Raw genomic sequence first — 20,596 nt, 5'->3', positions numbered from 1 at the left:
CGGGTGATGGACTTTGTGTGTGTGACGTGTATGTAACCAACCAGCAACCATCCACTGATTAACTATTGTCTCTCCATCCATCTCTCCTCCTTCCCTCCCTCCCTCCAGCCTGGTGAGGAGTGGTACGTGGAGGACTGTAAGCTGAAATGTTATTGTAACGCTCCCTTCGTCACCTGCAATCCTTCTGATTGCCCTCCAATGCACGAGTGTAAGGTCCAGGGTGGAGAGCTGGACTGCTACCCTACAAGTAAGTTCCCTGACATAAACAGTCCGTACAAACACCCACACACACTCATAATGGTGTTTTGACGTCTGAGGTCTTGGATGGTAGGGTAGGTGACCAGGCTGTGACCATATGAGTTGACCAGACAGCACAAACAGATCTGAGACTTGGCTATAATATCTTTCTCTCTTATGTCTCATGCTGTCTCCCTCTGTCCCTCAGCCCCAACTACAGTCAAACCAACTACTCCCATACCAACTACACCTAAACCAACTACTGCCAAACCTACTACCACAAAACCACCAGGTGAAATTAACAGACAATCATCTGTTCTCATTCTTACGATCAGAATCAGAAACCGCTTTCTGTATTTGCACAAATCAGTTAATTGGTAACCAAATAATTCCTGATACTAACCCCTTGTCTCCCTTTCACCACACCCTCTTACCGTCTCTTCTTTGCCTCCCCCATCCTCCTCTCCCTCTCTCCCCCAACAGTGACGTGCCCTCCCAATGCTGAGTACATAGAGTGTGGCCCAGCCTGCATCCCCAGCTGTAAGGAACCCTCCACCAACTGCACTGGCTCCTGTATCAGTGCGTGTTTCTGTAAGCCAGGCTTTGTGTTCAAAGGCAGACGCTGTGTCCCCATAGAAACATGTGGCTGTCTGGAGGGGAGGTGACTACTATGAGGTACGAGACCATCTGGGATTGTTAGTCTGTGGTTAAGAATGTACTTTGTGATAGAATATGACACAATAGAATGTGATATACAATATTGTGTATGATATACCATACAGCATACCAAACGATATATGATACACGATATACGATGTGATACACAATATGATACGATATCATACGATACGGTACTTTTACTGTCCAGAATGTCCACTCATTTGGATATTGATAGTACTCCTCTCAGCACATCACAAATATACTTTAAAAATGACCAACAACATAAGGAACACACACATACATTCACAGAATGCACAAATAAACTTTACAAAAAAATGAATGGGCAAACAACATGTTAATAATTCCTCTCTCCCCGTCTCTGTCCTTTTAGCCAGGAGAGATCATCTTTGGTGACGGCTGCTCCAAGCTTTGTCGTTGTGCTGGAAACTACATCCTGGACTGTGTGGACAACTCCTGCTCTCCCACGGAGGAGTGTCGCAACGGAGCCTGCTATCCCAAAGGTACTGTTAGCTGAGTTATAATAACTTGTATTAGCAAAGTTATCAAACTTGTATTAGCTCAGTTATCATAACTTGTAATAGCTCAGTTATCATAACTTGTAATAGCTCAGTTATCATAACTTGTAATAGCTAAGTTTTATGAACTTGAATTAGCTGAGTTTTTATTTTACCTTTATTTAACTAGGCAAGTCAGTTAAAACTTCTTCAGGATTGGTTGGTCCCCACCAAGCAAACGTAGGCTAATGCGATAAGCATGAGGTTGTAAGTAGCAAGAACATTTCCCAGGACATAGACATATCTGACATTGGCAGAAAGCTTAAATTCTTGTTCATCTAACTGCACTGTCCAATTTACAGTGTCTATTACAGTGAAAGAATACCATGCTATTGTTTGAGGAGAGTGCACAGTTTTGAACATTAAAAGTTATTAAATAAGAAAATAGGCACATTTGGGCAGTCTTGATACAACATTTTGAACAGAAATACAATGGTTCATTGGATCAGTCTGAAACGTTGCACATACACTGCTGCCATCTACTGGACAAAATCTAAATCGCAGCTGGGCTGGAATAATACATTATGGCCTTTCTCTTGCATTTCAAACATGATGGTACAAAAAATACAAAAAAAACGGTTGGTTTTTTCTTTGTATTATCTTTTACCTGATCTAATGTGTTATCTTGTCCTACATTCCTTTCACATTTCCACAAACTACAAAGTATTTCCTTTCAAATGGTACCAAGAATATGCATATCCTTGCTTTAGTGCCTGAGCTACAGGCAGTTAGATTTGGGTATATCATTTTAGGCGAAAATTGAAAAAAAGGGGTCAATACTTAAGAGCTTTTTAAGAACAAATTTTTATTTACAATGACGGCGGGTTAACTGCCTTGTTCAGGAAAAGAACAACAGACTTTTACCTTGTCAGCTCGGGGATTCAATCTAGCAACCTTTCGGTTACTGGCCCAACGATCTAACCACTAGGCTACCTGCAGCCCCAGTTATCATAACTTGTATTAGCTCAGTTATCATAACTTGTCTTAGCTCAGTTATCATAACTTGTATTAGCTAATTTATCAGATCTTGTATTAGCTCAGTTATCATAACTTGTATTAGCTCCCTTATCTTTACTTGTATTGGCTCATTTATCATGAATTGTGTTTGCTAAGTTATCACCACTTATATTAGCTGAGATATCTTAACTTCTCTTTCATCAGATAGCATAAGTTGTATTAGCTCAGTTATTGTATTAGCTCAGTTGTCATAACTTGTATTAGCTGAGTAATTATAACTTGTATTAGCTCAGTTGTCATAACTTGTATTAGCTCAGTTATCATCACTTATATAAAGATGAAAGGCTTTTCAAATCAATTATATTGGTAAGGAGTTCCATCGTGAAACCCATGGGAACAGCCAACCTACAGTAAAGTGGATCGTTCGTAGAGTTTGATTCCTAGCTATGCAAACAGACAGCCTTGTTTACAGTATACATGTATTATGTGCAGCTTGGAAAACACTATTTACATTTTGTCAGGCATCATTTGGTGAAAACAATAACCCAACTATGTGAACACTGAGTCTGTATTATTTCCATCAGCCAATTACTAATCTCACTCCCAACTTTATAATCACTATTCCCCCCAAGACACCTCTACCTGTATCGCATCTGGTGACCCTCACTACACCACCTTCGACAAGAAGAAGTACAACTTCATGGGGAACTGCAGCTACCTGATGTCAGAGCCCTGTAACCACACGTCAGTGCCTCACTACGAGGTGCATGCTGACAACGAGAACCGCTTCAACAAACCAACCATCTCCTACCTGAAGGCTGTGCATGTGTACGTGCGTGGGGTGAAGATCTCCATCTTGAAGGGAGGCACCGTGCAGGTGAGAGAGAGAGGGATTGATGGAGGGATAGGGTTGGGGGTAGAGAGAAGAAGAGATGAGGAAGACATTTGAAAATGTTTAAAAACGTAACAATGGAAAGAAATACTGATAAAATGCAGAGCCCTGCATGTACGCATTCAATATAAAGTAACATACACAGTCAAGAACAGTTTGTCATTGTATTCAATAAATCTTTATTGTCACCGAAGGAAATTTCCTGAGCAGCATTAAATGCATAAAATTCATACAAAACACAGAACAGCTGATGAAGAGGAAGCTAAAAAACATGAAAAAGAAATGCCCCTCACAAACACATGTCTGTGTCCTCTTCTCCTCCTAGTTGAATGGTATCAATGTGAACATCCCACTGACCCCAGCTACAGGCGTGTCTGTTTTGAAGTCTGGTAAACACTACACTGTAGCCATGGACTTTGGTGTGACCGTACGATATGACGGAAACCACTACATGGACATCAAGGTCATCAAGGAGTGAGTCAAAACTGCTTATGCAGCTTGGTTTCTCTACTACAGTTTTGGTGACCCCGACATGATATATCATTAAAATAACCATATAAACACAACATAAAAATGAAAACCAAATAGAAACATCTCACATTGTAATATTTTTATTTTATAACGTTGTCATTAAAATTCTACAAAAATGCTTGACTCATCGGTCTGTTTGCTCCTCTGTATTTAGCTATAAGGACAAGCTGTGTGGACTGTGTGGAGACTACAACGGAAACTCCAACGATGACTTCAGGAAACCCGACGGTTCTCTGACCACCAACCCCAATGACTTTGGACACAGCTGGGTCACAGATCCCAAGTGAGTCATGCCACCAGTTATTCACACACACACACACACACACACACACACACACACACACACACACACACACACACACACACACACACACACACGCACACGCACACGCAGGCACACACACAAAGGCACTCACAAACACACACACATGACTGATTCACCCTGTCTCTGACTCCAGTTGTAACAAGAAGCCCAACACCACCATCCCAGGCTGTACTGATGATGAACTGGACAGGTATGAGAGCTCTGGCTACTGCGGCATGCTACTGGACAAGAACGGACCATTCGCTGTCTGTCACCCCAAGGTCAACCCCAATGTGAGTAACTACCGTAATGTGCGGAATATAGTGTCCTACCCAATGTGAGTAATTACTGTAATGTACAGAATATAGGGTCATATCATATTTTGTCTTTAAGATTTTCGTGTCTTTGGCATCATTAAAACTGAAGACATTTTTATCAAATAACTCTCTGTAATTATTATTACGCGATTAAACTGATTAATCGTGTAACTGTAATTAACTAGGAGGTCGGGGCACCAAGGAAAATATTCATATTACAAAGTTATAATTTTCCTAATATAACTTTCAGATATTATAATATCTGATCTATAAGTCTTCTGATTAATGATGTATTCGTTTACCTCGTCAGTCTCATTCCAAACGTTGTAAATTGTTGGTTATCTGCACGACCCCAGTCTTCACTATGAGTCATCCATACATCATTTGTCTTAAAATCATTTATTTACTAAGTAATTCACAGAAATGCATAACAAACAGTAGATATCGTTACAAGAGATGATAGAGGAATGTGCCCTAGTGGGCTTAACCGGCATGGCGGCTTGTTAGACAAAAGGTTGATAAAAGTTGATAATTATAACAATTGAAATGCTAATTCTTTGCACATGAACGCTCACTCATTCGGGAACAATTGCAATCAATATATATATTCACGCTCAGTGTGTCGTCGGGATCTTTGTTGAAAAGTTCGTTCTGTTGGAGAGTTTGTTCTCGCGTTCTTTCTCTCTCTCTCGGTTAGAATGGATATTTCAAAGTGACATTCATTAATGTCGTTATAGGACAGATGTTTCGTCGGTCTTCGAAATTCAATGATACCGAATTCCTAGCTGCAGACTAGTAATTAATATCAAAGTCTTGTTATTATTCTGTCAGTATCGATAGTCTAAGAGTTTAACCACGTGGTATGGTTAAAGTTCAGTAAGAGGAAGGCATGGTCAAACCTTCAGCCAACTCGTAATGGAGTGGAGGCTCGGTCTGGTGATAGAAACCCTGGGTGGGGGTTATATTCGGAATAACAGAAAAGGGCTGTGTCATGATGCCAGGTCCCGTCTGTACATGGGGGCGTGCCGATAACTTGGTGAAACTTTAAACAGAAATACAATTCTCTCACATTAACATCTTACAAGCATCCCAACATATTCCCAATTGCTTTATCCTTATTCATTCATTTTTATACAACCATTAGATGTAAGTCTCACAACTGAGGCTATTATATAAACAGCGCCATGGTAATATGGCCGTATTGTCTCTCATGAGCTTCACAAAATTGTACCTAACGGACCAGTTCGTAGCTGGAATCTTCACCGATCTTTCATACCTTCTCCAAAACATAAATGTCGTTCGGTTCTCCAATTCTGTGAAGTGGAAGAACCCCTTGGTTCTTTCTATGAAACCCACTCTGTCTCCATACCGTGGCCATGAGGCAGGACATTCTCTTAGGAATTTACGACCGCTCTCACAGAGCCTGGGTGTGGGAGACAGAGGTAGGGGGATGGTGCATAGAAAACCCAAAGAGGGCAACGTCATGACAAGATTAAACAAAACTTTGTTTAATGTGTGAAATCTCACCCCCAAGAAGACATTTTGTGAATGTATAGACATATTTAGTGCAGAAATGTTTAAATACGCTTCATTGAATTCAATTCAAACAACTTTGTCACTTAAGTAACCAAACCTACAAGCTTTGTGTGCAAGTCGAAGACAAGCGTATGTTTATGTGTGTCTATTTCAGAGTTTCTTCAAGGACTGTCTATTTGACCTGTGCGAGCTGGATGGTGCTCAACCCATCCTGTGTGAGTCCATCGAGTCGTACGTCAATGACTGTCAGGACCGAGGAGTCACCATCGGAACCTGGAGGAACAGCACCTTCTGCCGTGAGTACAGATCAATGTTGGGGTCAATTCCATTTCAATTCCAGTCATTTCACAAAGTAAACCAAATTCGCATTCCAAATGTCCCTCACTGAAAAGCATTAAAGAGAATTGGAATTGGTATTTCAAAGTGCTTCCTGAATTGACTGGAATTGAAATGGAATGGACCCCAACCCTGGTACAGATACATGTTATACGTAATAATAACAAGGAAGAGACGGATATTGATGATGAAGATGGAAATTGTAGTGATTCATATAATAATAATGATTTCTTCACTCACCAAAGACCCTGCTGTTATTAGCACATCAAAGACCAAACAATACACTAACAGTACTGTTCCATATAATCAACAAAGTCATTATTAAGAGACAGTCATGTTTTAAAGTAGACTTATCTCCTAAAGTCTCCTCTTCCCTCCTCCTCTCCAGCTCTGACATGCCCCCCCAACAGTCAGTACGTGCCCTGTGCCGCCCCTTGCCAGCCCACCTGTGCCTCCAGACCCTCCACAGGGTGTGATGCTCCCTGTTCAGAGGGCTGTGTGTGTGACCCTGGTTACGTCCTCAGCGCCGGGGACTGTGTCAAAGAGAACTCCTGTGGCTGCAAAGACACTAACGGACAGTACTACGAGGTGAGTGTGTTGTGTGTGTCGGGTGATGGACTTTGTGTGTGTGACGTGTATGTAACCAACCAGCAACCATCCACTGATTAACTATTGTCTCTCCATCCATCTCTCCTCCTTCCCTCCCTCCCTCCAGCCTGGTGAGGAGTGGTACGTGGAGGACTGTAAGCTGAAATGTTATTGTAACGCTCCCTTCGTCACCTGCAATCCCTCTGATTGCCCTCCAATGCACGAATGTAAGGTCCAGGGTGGAGAGCTGGACTGCTACCCTACAAGTAAGTTCCCTGACATAAACATTATACTTGCATAATAAATATGTTTATGATGTGCTTGTATATTTACTTTCTTAATCCTCTTGGCTCCTGGAGGAACATAGGGCCTGTACTAAAGTTATCCTCTTGGTTCCTGGAGGATCATAGATCCTGTACTGAAGTTTTTATCTTGGTTGCTGGAGGAACACAGGGCCTGTACTAAAGTTTTTATCTTGGTTGCTGGAGGAACACAGGGCCTGTACTAAAGTTATCCTCTTGGTTCCTGGAGGATCATAGATCCTGTACTGAAGTTTTTATCTTGGTTGCTGGAGGAACACAGGGCCTGTACTAAAGTTATCCTCTTGGTTCCTGGAGGATCATAGATCCTGTACTGAAGTTTTTATCTTGGTTGCTGGAGGAACACAGGGCCTGTACTAAAGTTATTATCTTGGTTGCTGGAGGAACATAGGGCCTGTACTAAAGTTATTGTCTTGGTTGCTGGAGGAACATAGGGCCTGTACTAAAGTTATTATCTTGGTTGCTGGAGGAACATAGGGCCTGTACTAAAGTTATTATCTTGGTTGCTGGAGGAACATAGGGCCTGTACTAAAGTTATTATCTTGGTTGCTGGAGGAACATAGGGCCTGTACTAAAGTTATTATCTTGGTTGCTGGAGGAACATAGGGCCTGTACTAAAGGTATCCAACATTTCTTGATCTTTCTTTGCGTCAGGCCATGACAAGATAAGATCATTTGTTCTCCTTCTATTATAACGTATCATATCTCATATCTGTTCTCCAGGCTCTCAGGACTGGAATATCTGTCATCTTTAATACAGGCTACTGTTATTCTATCTCCTGCTTATAGTCCATGATATCTCCCTCTGTCCCCTCTACCTACCCCAGGTTCCCAGGACTGTGTGATCTCTGGAGACCCCCACTACAATACATTTGATGATAAATTCTACAGCTTCATGGGGACCTGCACCTACACCCTGGCCAGGACCTGCAAGAACAACACAGGTAACAGTTCTAACTCTGGGTTCTGGGTTATGTAGTTCTATCTCTGGGTTCTGGGTTCTGTAGTTCTAACTCTAGGTTCTAGGTTCTATAGTTCTAACTCTGGGTGCTCGGTTATGTAGTTCTAACTCTGGGTTCTAGGTTCTATAGTTCTAACCCTGGTGTCTAGGTTCTGTAGTTCTAACTCTGGGTTCTAGGTTCTGTAGTTCTAACTCTGGGCTCTGGGTTTTGTAGTTCTAACTCTGGGCTCTGGGTTCTGTAGTTCTAACTCTGGGCTCTGGGTTTTAGATTCTGTAGTTCTAACTCTAGGTTCTGTAGTTCTAACTCTGAGTTCTAGGTTCTGTAGTTCTAACTCTGCACTCTGGGTTCTGTAGTTTTAACTCTGGGCTCTGGGTTCTAGGTTATGTAGTTCTAACTCTGGGCTCTGGGTTCTTGGTTCTGTAGTTCTAACTCTAGGTCCTGCTGTGTTCTAAGCCCTGTGGTTCTACTTGTGTTCTGCTGTATGTGTTCTAGGTCCGTGGTTCTCTGTGGAGGGTAAGAACGAGGAGCGTGGTCTGGCTGGAGTGTCCTACCTGAAAAAGCTCTACGTCACTGTCGATGGAATCACTGTCACACTAATGAAGAGCAGGAAGACTCTGGTACATGTTAATACATCCATCCATCCATCCATGAATTCATGAATTCATCAATTCATCCTTCAGTCAATCAATCAGTCAACCCAATGTATTTATACAGCTCTTCATGCATCAGCAGTTGTCCCAAAGCATTTAACCCCGCCTAGACCCAAATAGCATGTTAACCTCTATGGGCTAGGTGGGACGCTAGCGTGCCACCCGTGGTGCACTCCATCAACAGCAGGTGCATTTCAAGAGCGGCAAATTTGAATCCAAATAAATGTCAAAATTCAAATTTTTCAAAAATACAACTATTTTACACCATTTGAAAGATAAACATCTCCTTAATCTAACCACGTTTTACGATTTCAAAAAGGTTTTACGGCGAAAGCATAAATTTAGAGTATGTTAGGACAGTACATTTACAAGAGTTGTGTGTAATGTTTTGTCAAGTCAAAGACAGGGTCACCAAAACCATAAAACCAGCTAAAATGATGCACTAACCTTTTACAATCTCCATCAGATGACACTCCTAGGACATTATGTTAGACAATGCATGCATTTTTAGTTCTATCAAGTTCATATTTATATCCAAAAACAACGTTTTACTATGGCATTGATGTTGAGGAAATCGTTTCCCTCCAATAACCGGCAGTCAAGTCAGCGTCACAAATTAAATAATTAAAATTAGAAAACATTGGTAAAATATTATATTGTCATTTAAAGAATTATAGATTCACATCTCTTGAACGCAATCAACTTGCCAGATTTAAAAATAACCTTACTGGGAAATCACACTTTGCAATAATCTGAGCACTGCGCCCAGAAAAATACGCGTTGCGATACAGACTAGACGTCATGTTGGGGAGATCTAAAATCGAAAATACTATGTAAATAATCCATTACCTTTGATTCTCTTCATCAGATGTCACTTCCAGGTATCACAGGTCCATAACGAATGTAGTTTTGTTCAAAAAAGCTCATCATTTATGTCCAAAAATCTCCGTCTTGTTAGCACATGATCTAAGCCAGCCGGACTTCTCGTCATGAACGAGGGAAAAAAATATATTTACGTTCGTTCAAACATGTCAAACGTTGTATAGCATAAATCATTAGGGCCTTTTTTAACCAGAACATGAATAATATTCAAGGTGGACGAATGCATACTCTTTTATAACGTATTGGAACGAGGGTACCCAACATGAACTCGCGCGCCAGGTGTCTAATGGGACATCATCGTTCCATGGCTCTTGTTCGGTCAGATCTCCCTCCAGAAGACTCAAAACACTTTGTAAAGGCTGGTGACATCTAGTGGAAGCAATAGGAAGTGCCAAAATATTCCTCAGCCCCTGTGTTTTTCAATGGGATAGGTTTAAAGTCAATACAACACATCAGGTATCCACTTGCTGTCAGAAAATGTCTCAGGGTTTTGCCTGCCAAATGAGTTCTGTTATACTCACAGACACCATTCAAACAGTTTTAGAAACTTTAGAGTGTTTTCTATCCATATATAATAAGTATATGCATATTCTAGTTACTGGGTAGGATTAGTAACCAGATTAAATCGGGTACATTTTTTTTATCCAGACGTGCAAATGCTGCCCCCTAGCCCTAACAGGTTAAAGCAGAAGCACTGACTAGGAAAAACTCCCCAGAATAAATACATGTTATCAAACAGTTAATAACATAGAATTATGACACTTACACAGTTATTAACATGTAATAACACTTTCTCATACATGTTTATGTCATTCACATTCCACGTCACAGATGTGGTGGTATCACTCTGTTATCTCTTTCTTGTTCTCCATCTCTCCCTTAAGCTGAGGATCAGCAATATTATGCCGTGATGATTCACCCAAAGCCTTTTTCCCCTTCGTAATGCACCTTTTATCTCTCTTTCTCTCTCTTTCATTGTCTCTTTTTATCTATTCTCTCCCTCCCTCCGTCATCATCATCATCATCATCATCATCATCGTCGTCTCTTTTATCAGTAACCCTTTAAATCTGTCTTTCAGTAAGACCTCATCTTCACCTCTACTTTTTTCTTTTTCGACAGATCAGCAAAGTCTTTCCTAGAATTATGTCTGTCTTATCCTTAACAGAGCTCAAACATCAAAATCCTCTGTCTGTGTAGCTAACGCTGTCTCTCTCTCTCTCTCTCTCTCTCTCTCTCTCTCTCTCTCTCTCTCTCTCTCTCGACAGGTGAATGGAAAGCGAGTGTCCCTCCCTCACTCCCCCTCTCCGCTCATCTCTCTATCACTGGCGGGTCAGTACGTCACGCTGCAGACTCCGTTCGGCCTCAAGGTGCGCTGGGACGGAAACCACTACGCCCAGATCTCAGTGCCCAGGTACACACAGACACAAGAAGTGGGCACAGGAATTAGAATCTAGTATCTTCCTTTTTCAACAAGGCCGATCTCAAACAAATTACGCCCTATTCCCTTTATAGTGTACTACTTTTGTGCCATATCTATGTGATAAATGTATCAATACTATTGCAAATGATTTATCATCATGACTTATGATTTAATATTATTCATATAGAAACCATTTCTGTAGAAATCATATAGAAACCATTTCTGTTCTAATAACTATTATGAACTTTGTAATATGATCTCTCTAGTAATCCACCAGTTTTATGTCTTTGTATCTTGACCTTTGAACTAATCCACTGTGCTGTGTATCTAATCTACTGTGTCGTGTGTCTTGGTCAACACAGCTCCTACTCTGACAAGATGTGTGGTCTGTGCGGCGACTACGACGGTAACCCTAACAACGACTTCACCAAGCCGGATGGATCCCAGGTTACCAGCTCCAAGGACTTTGGAAACAGCTGGAAGACCGAGGAAGATGAGGATGTCACGTGAGTGGGAGTTATGAGGGAATTTTCTTTGGGAATATTGACTGATGAAGTCGGGAATATTTCTGCCATTAATGTATGTAGTAGAACTTAAGTACACACTTGAGACTGAGTGTACACTTGCAAGAGTTTGGGAACTGAAATAGTTTGGGAACTGAAATAGTTTGGGAACTGAGTGTACACTTGTAATATGCAATAGTTTGGGAACTGAGTGTACACTTGTAATATCAATAGTTTGGGAACTGCGTGTACACTTGTAATATCAATAGTTGGGGAACTGAGTGTACATTTGTAATATGCAGTTTTTGGGAACTTAGTGTACACTTGTAATATCAATAGTTTGGGAACTAAGTGTACACTTGTAATATGCAACAGTTTGGGAGCTGTGTGTACACTTTAAGGGGTAATAAGTGTATTGTGCATTATATTATAAAATGGTATTGTCTTTCCATTTTTTTTTATTGTTTATTAATGTTGAGGCTAGACGTTCCGCTAGCGGAACGCCTAGCCAATATCCAATGGTAGAGCGTGGCGCGAAGTACAAAAACCTAAAAATGCAATAATTTCAATTTTTCAAACATACGACTATTTTAAACCATTTTAAAGATACGACTCTCGTTAATCTAACCACATTGTCCGATTTCAAAAAGGCTTTACAGCGAAAGCAAAACATTAGATTATGTTAGGAGAGTACATAGACAAAAATAATCCCACAGCCATTTTCCATGCAAGTATATATGTCACAAAAACCCAAAACACAGCTAAATGAAGCACTAACCTTTGATGATTTTCATCAGATGACACTCCTAGGACATTATGTTAACTTCTCTAGGGCCGGCGGGACGAAATCGTCCCACCTACGTAACAGCCAGTGGAATCCTGTGGCGCGTTATTCAAATACCTTAGAAATGCTATTACTTCAATTTCTCAAACATATGACAATTTTACAGCATTTTAAAGACAAGACTCTCGTTAATCTAACCACACTGTCCGATTTCAAAAAGGCTTTACAACGAAAGCAAAACATTAGATTATGTCAGCAGAGTACCCAGCCAGAAATAATCAGACACCCATTTTTCAAGCTAGCATATAATGTCACAAAAACCCAGAAGACAGCTAAATGCAGCACTAACCTTTGATGATCTTCATCAGATGACACACCTAGGACATTATGTTATACAATACATGCATGTTTTGTTCAATCAAGTTCATATTTATATCAAAACCCAGCTTTTTACATTAGCATGTGACGTTCAGAACTAGCATACCCCCTGCAAACTTCCGGTGAATTTACTAAATTACTCACGATAAACGTTCACAAAAAGCATAACAATTAGAAGAAGAATTATAGATACAGAACTCCTCTATGCACTCGATATGTCCGATGTTAAAATAGCTTTTCGGTGAAAGCACATTTTGCAATATTCTGAGTAGATAGCCCGGCATCACAGGGCTAGCTATTTAGACACCCAGCAAGTTTAGCACTCACCAAAGTCAGATTTACTATAAGAAAAATGTTATTACCTTTGGTGTTCTTTGTCAGAATGCACTCCCAGGACTTCTACTTCAATAACAAATGTTGGTTGGGTTCAAAATAATCCATAGTTATATCCAAATAGCGGCGTTTTGTTCGTGTGTTCAAGACACTATCCGAAAGGGTAAATAAGGGTTACGAGCATGGCGCATTTCGTGACAAAAGAATTCTAAATATTCCATTACCGTACTTCGAAGCATGTCAACCGCTGTTTAAAATACATTTTTATGCCATTTTTCTCGTAAAAAAGCGATAATATTCCGACCGGGAATCTGCATTTAGGTAAACAGACGAAAGAAAATAAAGCACGGGGTCGACTCGTGCACGCGCCTAAGCCCATAGTACTCTGATCGGCCACATGCCAAAAGCGATAATGTGTTTCAGCCAGAGGCTGCCTCGATATCGTTCAGCTTTTTCCCGGGCTCTGAGAGCCTATGGGAGCTGTAGGAAGTGTCACGTTAGAGCAAAGATCCTCAGTCTTCAATAAAAAGAGCCCAGATGAACAACAACTTGTCAGACAGGCCACTTCCCATATAGAATCCTCTCAGGTTTTTGCCTGCCATATGAGTTCTGTTATACTCACAGACACCATTCAAACAGTTTTAGGAACTTTAGGGTGTTTTCTATCCAAAGCCAATAATTACATGCATATTCTAGTTACTGGGCAGGAGTAGTAACCAGATTAAATCGGGTACGTTTTTTATCCGGCCGTGTCAATACTGCCCCCTAGCCCTAACAGGTTATACAATACATGTATGTTTTGTTCAATCAAGTTCATATTTATATCCAAAAACAGCTTTTTACATTGGCGTGTGATGTTCAGAACATGCATTCCCACCAAAAACATCCGGTGAATTTACAAAATTACTCATCATAATCGTTGACAAAATACATAACAATTATTTTAAGAATTATAGATACAGAACTCCTTTATGCAATCGCTATGTCAGATTTTAAAATAGCTTTTCGGCGAAAGCACATTTTGCAATATTCTGAGTACATAGCTCAGCCATCACGGCTAGCTATTTTGACACCCGCCAAGTTCGGGACACACTAAACTCAGATTTAGTATTAGAAATATTGTATTACCTTTGCTGATCTTCGTCAGAATGCACTCCCAGGACTGCTACTTCCACAAGAAATGTTGTTTTTGTTCCAAATAATCCATAGTTATGTCCAAATACCTCCGTTTTGTTCGTGCATTCAGGTCACTATCCAAAGGGTGACGCGCGAGCGCATATCGAGACAAAAAAAGTCTAAATGTTCCATTACTGTACCTAGAAGCATGTCAAACGCTGTTTAAAATCAATTTTTATGGTATTTTTCTCATAAAATAGCGATAATATTCCAACCGGACAATAGTGTATTCATTCAAAGAGGAAAAGAAAAAACGGCGCATATCCAATCTCTTTGTCCCCAGGCAGACCACTGAGAAACTGAGCTACTATACTCTGCCCAGAGACAGGAGACGGCTCAATCCGCTTTCTGAAAGCTTTAGACAGCCAATGGAAGCCTTAGAAAGTGCTACGTAACCCCACAGATACTGTAGTTTCGATAGAGAATCAAAAGAAGAACTACAAATTCTCAGACAGGCCGCTTCCTGCTTGGAATTTTCTCAGCCTGCCATATGAGTTCTGTTATACTCACAGACACCATTCAAACAGTTTTAGAAACTTCAGAGTGTTTTCTATCCAAATCTACTAATAATATGCATATTCTCGTTTCTGGGCAAGAGTAGTAACCAGTTCATATAGGGTACGTTTTTTATACGGCCGTGAAAATACTGCCCCCTACACCTTAACAGGTTTTAAAATTGTGTTTCCACAGATGCAAACCCGACACCAACCCAGATCCACACTGTGATCCCTCACTGGAGGCAGAAGTTTCCAAACCTGAGAACTGTGGGAAATTAACTGACACCAAAGGACCCTTCAGGTGAGCAAGAACACTAACAACTCTGAATTATTGTAATGTTTGTTTATGTGTCAATTAATTCCATAAGGGATTAACTGACCATTTGACACGAAAATGTATTCATACAGAATATTAACTCAGTACTCACCCCATATAGTATGTAAAGAGAAAGTGATTTAAGGTTCTATAAGAAGAATTTATGTCCAAAACGCTATATCCACCAACTTTTCACATTGGTATTTTTTCATCACAAATCAATGCTTATTTGAAAATAATGCAGATTTAATTAATTGAATTTAAAGTTTTGGACTATATATGTGAAAATATACTTGAGGAGTTTCATTCCAAATCGCTATATTCACTTTTTTTTTTTTTTTTTACATTTTCACAAATCTTTCACAATCATCAGAAATGATTGCTTATGGGTACCTTCATGTGTGTGTAAAGCATTACTGTTCTCAGATTTTTTTATTAATAGATTTTAGATGTATATGAAAATGTGTTTTTTTTGCAAAACGCTACATATCCATTGTTTAGCTGGAAAGTAATGCTCGTATCGTGTATATTTGACTGTGATATGCGGTCTTACATAGCTCACATAGCCATCGTAAGATGAAGGCACTTACTGTAAGTCACTCTGGATAGGAACATCTGCTAAATGATTAAAATGTCAAATGCAAATGTTCTACATACATATCTCATGTTGCTATATTGAATTATAATTATTGTTTTCTTTTTTAATATTGTGGTAACAAATATATAATTTGTACAGCTCTTTATATAAAATGTAGTTATTTGTTACATTTGGCTGTGTAAAACCTAGCAGTATTACTTATTTCTCTCAGAGTGAGGCGGATGTATAGTATTTTGCAAGAAACATGATTATTTGTCTCTGAAATGAAACCATCAAGTGATAGATTTCAAACAAATACATGTCTGTCATTGAACAACCCGATACAATGATTACATAGTGAAAAAAACACACCAATCTCTTTCATAATTTCTTTAAAACAATAAAAGCTAATTTACCAACATTTCTGAAAATGGATATACAGCGTTTTGGAGTGAAGCTCATATAACTCAGTGTATTTATTTTTCTCTCTTATTCTCCCTCTCTCCTTCACTCTTTCTTTCTTTCTTTCTTTCTTTCTTTCTTTCTTTCTTTCTTTCTTTCTTTCTTTCTTTCTTTCTTTCTTTCTTTCTTTCTTTCTTTCTTTCTCAAATCCCCCTGTCTTGTCACACATTTCACTCATTCCCTTACTTTCTCTGCATTTTATCCTCCCCCCACCCCCAACAGGGAGTGCATAGCGTTGGTGGACCCTAGTCCGTTCTTCCAGAGCTGTGTGTATGACATGTGTCGCTTCATGGGCCAACAGCAGATGCTGTGTGACCAGCTCCAGGTGTATACCGACGCCTGCCTGAGCGCAGGGATCAAGGTCCACCCCTGGAGGGAGCCAGATTTCTGCCGTGAGTCTCATATATAGACATCACAGACATTTAGTCACACAATAGACCAGGGTTGTGTTCAGTAGTGAGAACATTTTTTTGTTTTGAATGGGAGTGAATTGGGGAGGTTCCGAGGTCAAGGTCCACCCTCGGAGAGAGCCAGACTTCTGCTGATTTCTGTCTCACACTGAAGACACCGCAGACACCATAGACAGAGTGTCACGGTTGTCGAAAGGAGAAGCGGACCAAAGTGCAGCATGTGTGTCGTTCCACATTTTATTTACACTGTGAAACTATGCAATACATAAATAAACTGGAGAACAAAAACAACAAACCGTGACGCAGAGTAGAAACATACACTAACTCAGAAATAATCTCCCACAAACCCAGGTGGAAAAAACCCTACTTAAGTATGATCTCCAATTAGAGACAACGAGGACCAGCTGCCTCTAATTGGAGATCATCCCAAACAAATCCCCAACATAGAAATACAAAACTAGACCCTGACAACATAGAAATAGAAAACATAGGAAAAAAAACCTGAAGGATGGGGTTGGAGAAATGTAATCACTCTCAAGTCTCTAGACAGAGCTATGGATACAAGGCTTGAATGATAGTTTTAACCATGGTTTGAGGCTATATAGTGTTGTTTATTTTTCATTTTCTTTGTTTACAAACATTGGAGTAAAACCCGTTTATATTTGGGGTTCTGATGGGGTACGACTAAGCTCATGAGGCATTTATTTGTAAGTTATATTCTTCAAGAATCAATGGGTAAATATCATTCATTTATCAAAAAATGTATGTAACAACTGCAGATTGCCCCTTTAAAGGTGTGCTCATTATTGTATTTATACTTGGGATATTTCTTTTCAACAGCAAAAGTTAAAAACTAGTGCTTCTTTAAAAACAATCCTGTCCTCGTCTCCTCCCCTTCGTCTGCACTGATTGGAAATTACTTGGCAGGTCACACCGTCACACTACCTTCGGAGTCTGCTGGAGCTTTTCCATAGGAGAAGCAGAATCTGATTTCTCAGCCTGGCACACAGGCCGAAGTCACACAGTTGCAGTGCAAATATGTTTCTCAATTGATCCCAATATTACAGTCCTTCCTTGATCATGTTTGGAACTGTTAGTTGCTTTATGATTCAGAAGACCTTCCTGTACTGACCCGTTTCTGCTCTCTCCTCTACCTCTATAGCCCTGGCCTGTCCTCCCAACAGTTCTTACTCCATGTGTGTGAGCTCCTGTCCAGAGACATGTCTGGGTGTCAGCGGCCCCCCTGGCTGCTCCGAGGTGTGTGTGGAGGGGTGTGAGTGTAACCTTGGCTTTATCCTGAGTGACGACAAGTGTGTTCCTGTTAAAGACTGTGGCTGTGTCAACTCCTCTGGAGATTACCATCCCGTGAGTAACCCTCCTGTGATTCACCTTCGTGAAGGTTTAATACTGTTTAATAATGTCAAATCTCAATGTGACGTCTGGTTAAATACCACTGAACTGTAGACTCCCCATAATGTGTGTGTTTCAGGTGGGGGACGCCTGGTACATGGAGGGCTGTAAGGAGAAGTGTGTGTGTCTGGGTGGAGGGGTGCTACAGTGTCACAACACCACCTGTACCCCGGCAGAGAGCTGTGGCCTGCAGGACGGGGAGTTAGGATGTTACCCACTGGGTACTATACAGTTATATGATTTACAACACACATGAATTACAACACACATGAATTACAACACACATGAATTACAACACACATGAATTACAACACACGAATTACAACACACATGAATTACAACACACATGAATTACAACACACATGAATTACAACACACATGAATTACAACACACATGAATTACAACACACATGAATTACAACACACGAATTACAACACACATGAATTACAACACACAAGAATTACAACACACATGAATTACAACACACATGAATTACAACACGCATGATTTACAACACATATGATTTACAACACATATGAATTACAACACGCATGATTTACAACGTACAATAATTACAACGTACAATAATTACAACACACATGAGTTACAACACATTTAAGAACGTCACAACCATAAATTAATTCAATACAATAAACTATAACTAAACTCTACCCTCCATCTCTCCTTCGTCTACCCACAGAAACAGGTATCTGCACTGTACAGGGCGACCCTCACTACACCTCTTTCGATAAAAAGGTGCATAACTTCATGGGTTCCTGCTCCTACACTCTCACCAAGCCGTGCGATGAGTCCTCCGGCTTGCCGTACTTCACTGTCGACACCCAGAATGAGCACCGAGGCAGCAACAAGAAGGTGTCGTACGTCCGAGCCGTCATGGTCAAGGTCTACGGGATGACCGTCATCTTGGGAAAGGGACGCAAAATACAGGTGAGGAGGATTATGGATAGATCAGCGCTACAGTTTGACTTCACCACAATGTTACATTTCCCACATTTTAGTTTATTTATATTATTTATTTATATATAAATTATGCAGCCAAAGTGTCAGAAAAAGGCTTCGCAGTGTAGAAGATGGAAGGTGGTAATGCCTTTCACCAGTAAAGAAATACCGAAATATATCAAAAATAATATTCAACGCTGCACTGTATTGTCAGTTTTTAGCGTCAAGGCGTTTAATCAAACTGGTTGCTCTCTGCCCCTCTCCCAGGTTAACGGTACCCTGGTGACCCCTCCTGTGACTCTGACCAGTGGGGTGAAGATCTACCTGAGCGGGAAGTTTGTTGTGTTGGAGACGACCTTTGGCCTGCGGGTGAGGTTCGATGGTAACCACCACGCTGACGTCACTCTGCCCTCCTTCTACAACGGACAGCTCTGTGGACTTTGTGGTAAGAACGGTTCATCAACAGATAATCAATATATCAATGACCAGTTAGTTGATTGACAGACAAGGAAACCTGCAGTAGTACACCCGCCCTTAGGATGAGAAAATAACGATTCAAAACATCCTAATTGAGTGGATAGTGATTCTGTAATTATTTGGTGATTGTCTGTCTAATAGGAAACTTCAATGACCAACCTGGTGATGACAACATCAAACCAGATGGTAAACCAGCCGTCAACACCAACGAGCTGGGAGAGAGCTGGCAGGTGCCCGACGACCGCACCGAGTGAGTCTCACACACCTGTTTCTGTTTCTTTTGCATTCATGAATTGAGTGGTTTTGTTTATCTTGTATTTTTCAGGAAGTACTATAGTCTGAACTCGGTTACCAGAGCCAGACTTTTACATTCAGCCAAGATCCCACTGTTTTCTATCAAACGTGACCTTCTACCGGTCTGTCTCCATGGAGATTTCATTTCACTCCTCGACAGTGATGTCTTTGACGTTCATCGCTTTCTTTAATCCCTCCATCCCTCGGTCCCTGTCAGCTGTACCCACGGTGGAGGAGAGGAGGAGTGTGATCCCAAGGTGGAGGCAGAGGCTGTGAAACCTACCAGCTGTGGGATGATCAGTGACCCTAACGGTGAGACACACACACACACACACACACACACACACACACACACACACACACACAACACACACACATACACAGTGCATTCGGAAAGTATTCAGACCCCTTGACTTTTTCCACATTTTGTTGCGTTACAGACTTATTCTAAAATTGATTAAATAGTTTTTTTCCCCCTCATCAATCTACACTAAGTACCCCATAATGATAAAGAAAAAACAGGCTTTTAGACATTTTTACAAATGTATTACAAATAAAAAACTGAAATGTCACATTTACATAAGTATTCAGACCCTTTCCTCAGTACTTTGTTCAAACACCATTGGCAGCGATTACAACCTTGAGTCTTCTTGAGTATGACGCTACAAGCTTGGCACACCTGTATTTGGGGAGTTTCTCCCATTCTTCTCTGCAGATCCTCTCAAGCTCTGTCAGGTTGGATGGGGAGCGTCGCTGCACAGCTATTTTCAGGTCTCGCCAGAGATTTTTGATCGGGTTCAAGTCCGAGCTCTGGCTGGGCCACTCAAGGACATTCAGAGACTTGTACCGA

At 40.7% G+C, this 20,596-nt stretch overlaps 1 pseudogene; it reads left to right on the top strand.

Annotated features, from left to right (window-relative positions):
* LOC106577901 (IgGFc-binding protein-like) overlaps window positions 1-20,596 on the top strand; it is a 117,019-nt pseudogene that overhangs the window by 73,814 nt on the left and 22,609 nt on the right.

This window comes from Salmo salar, chromosome ssa18, assembly GCF_905237065.1.
Source record: "Salmo salar chromosome ssa18, Ssal_v3.1, whole genome shotgun sequence".
Taxonomy (NCBI): Eukaryota; Metazoa; Chordata; class Actinopteri; order Salmoniformes; family Salmonidae; genus Salmo; species Salmo salar.
This window is presented reverse-complemented; position numbering and strand designations above follow the sequence as displayed.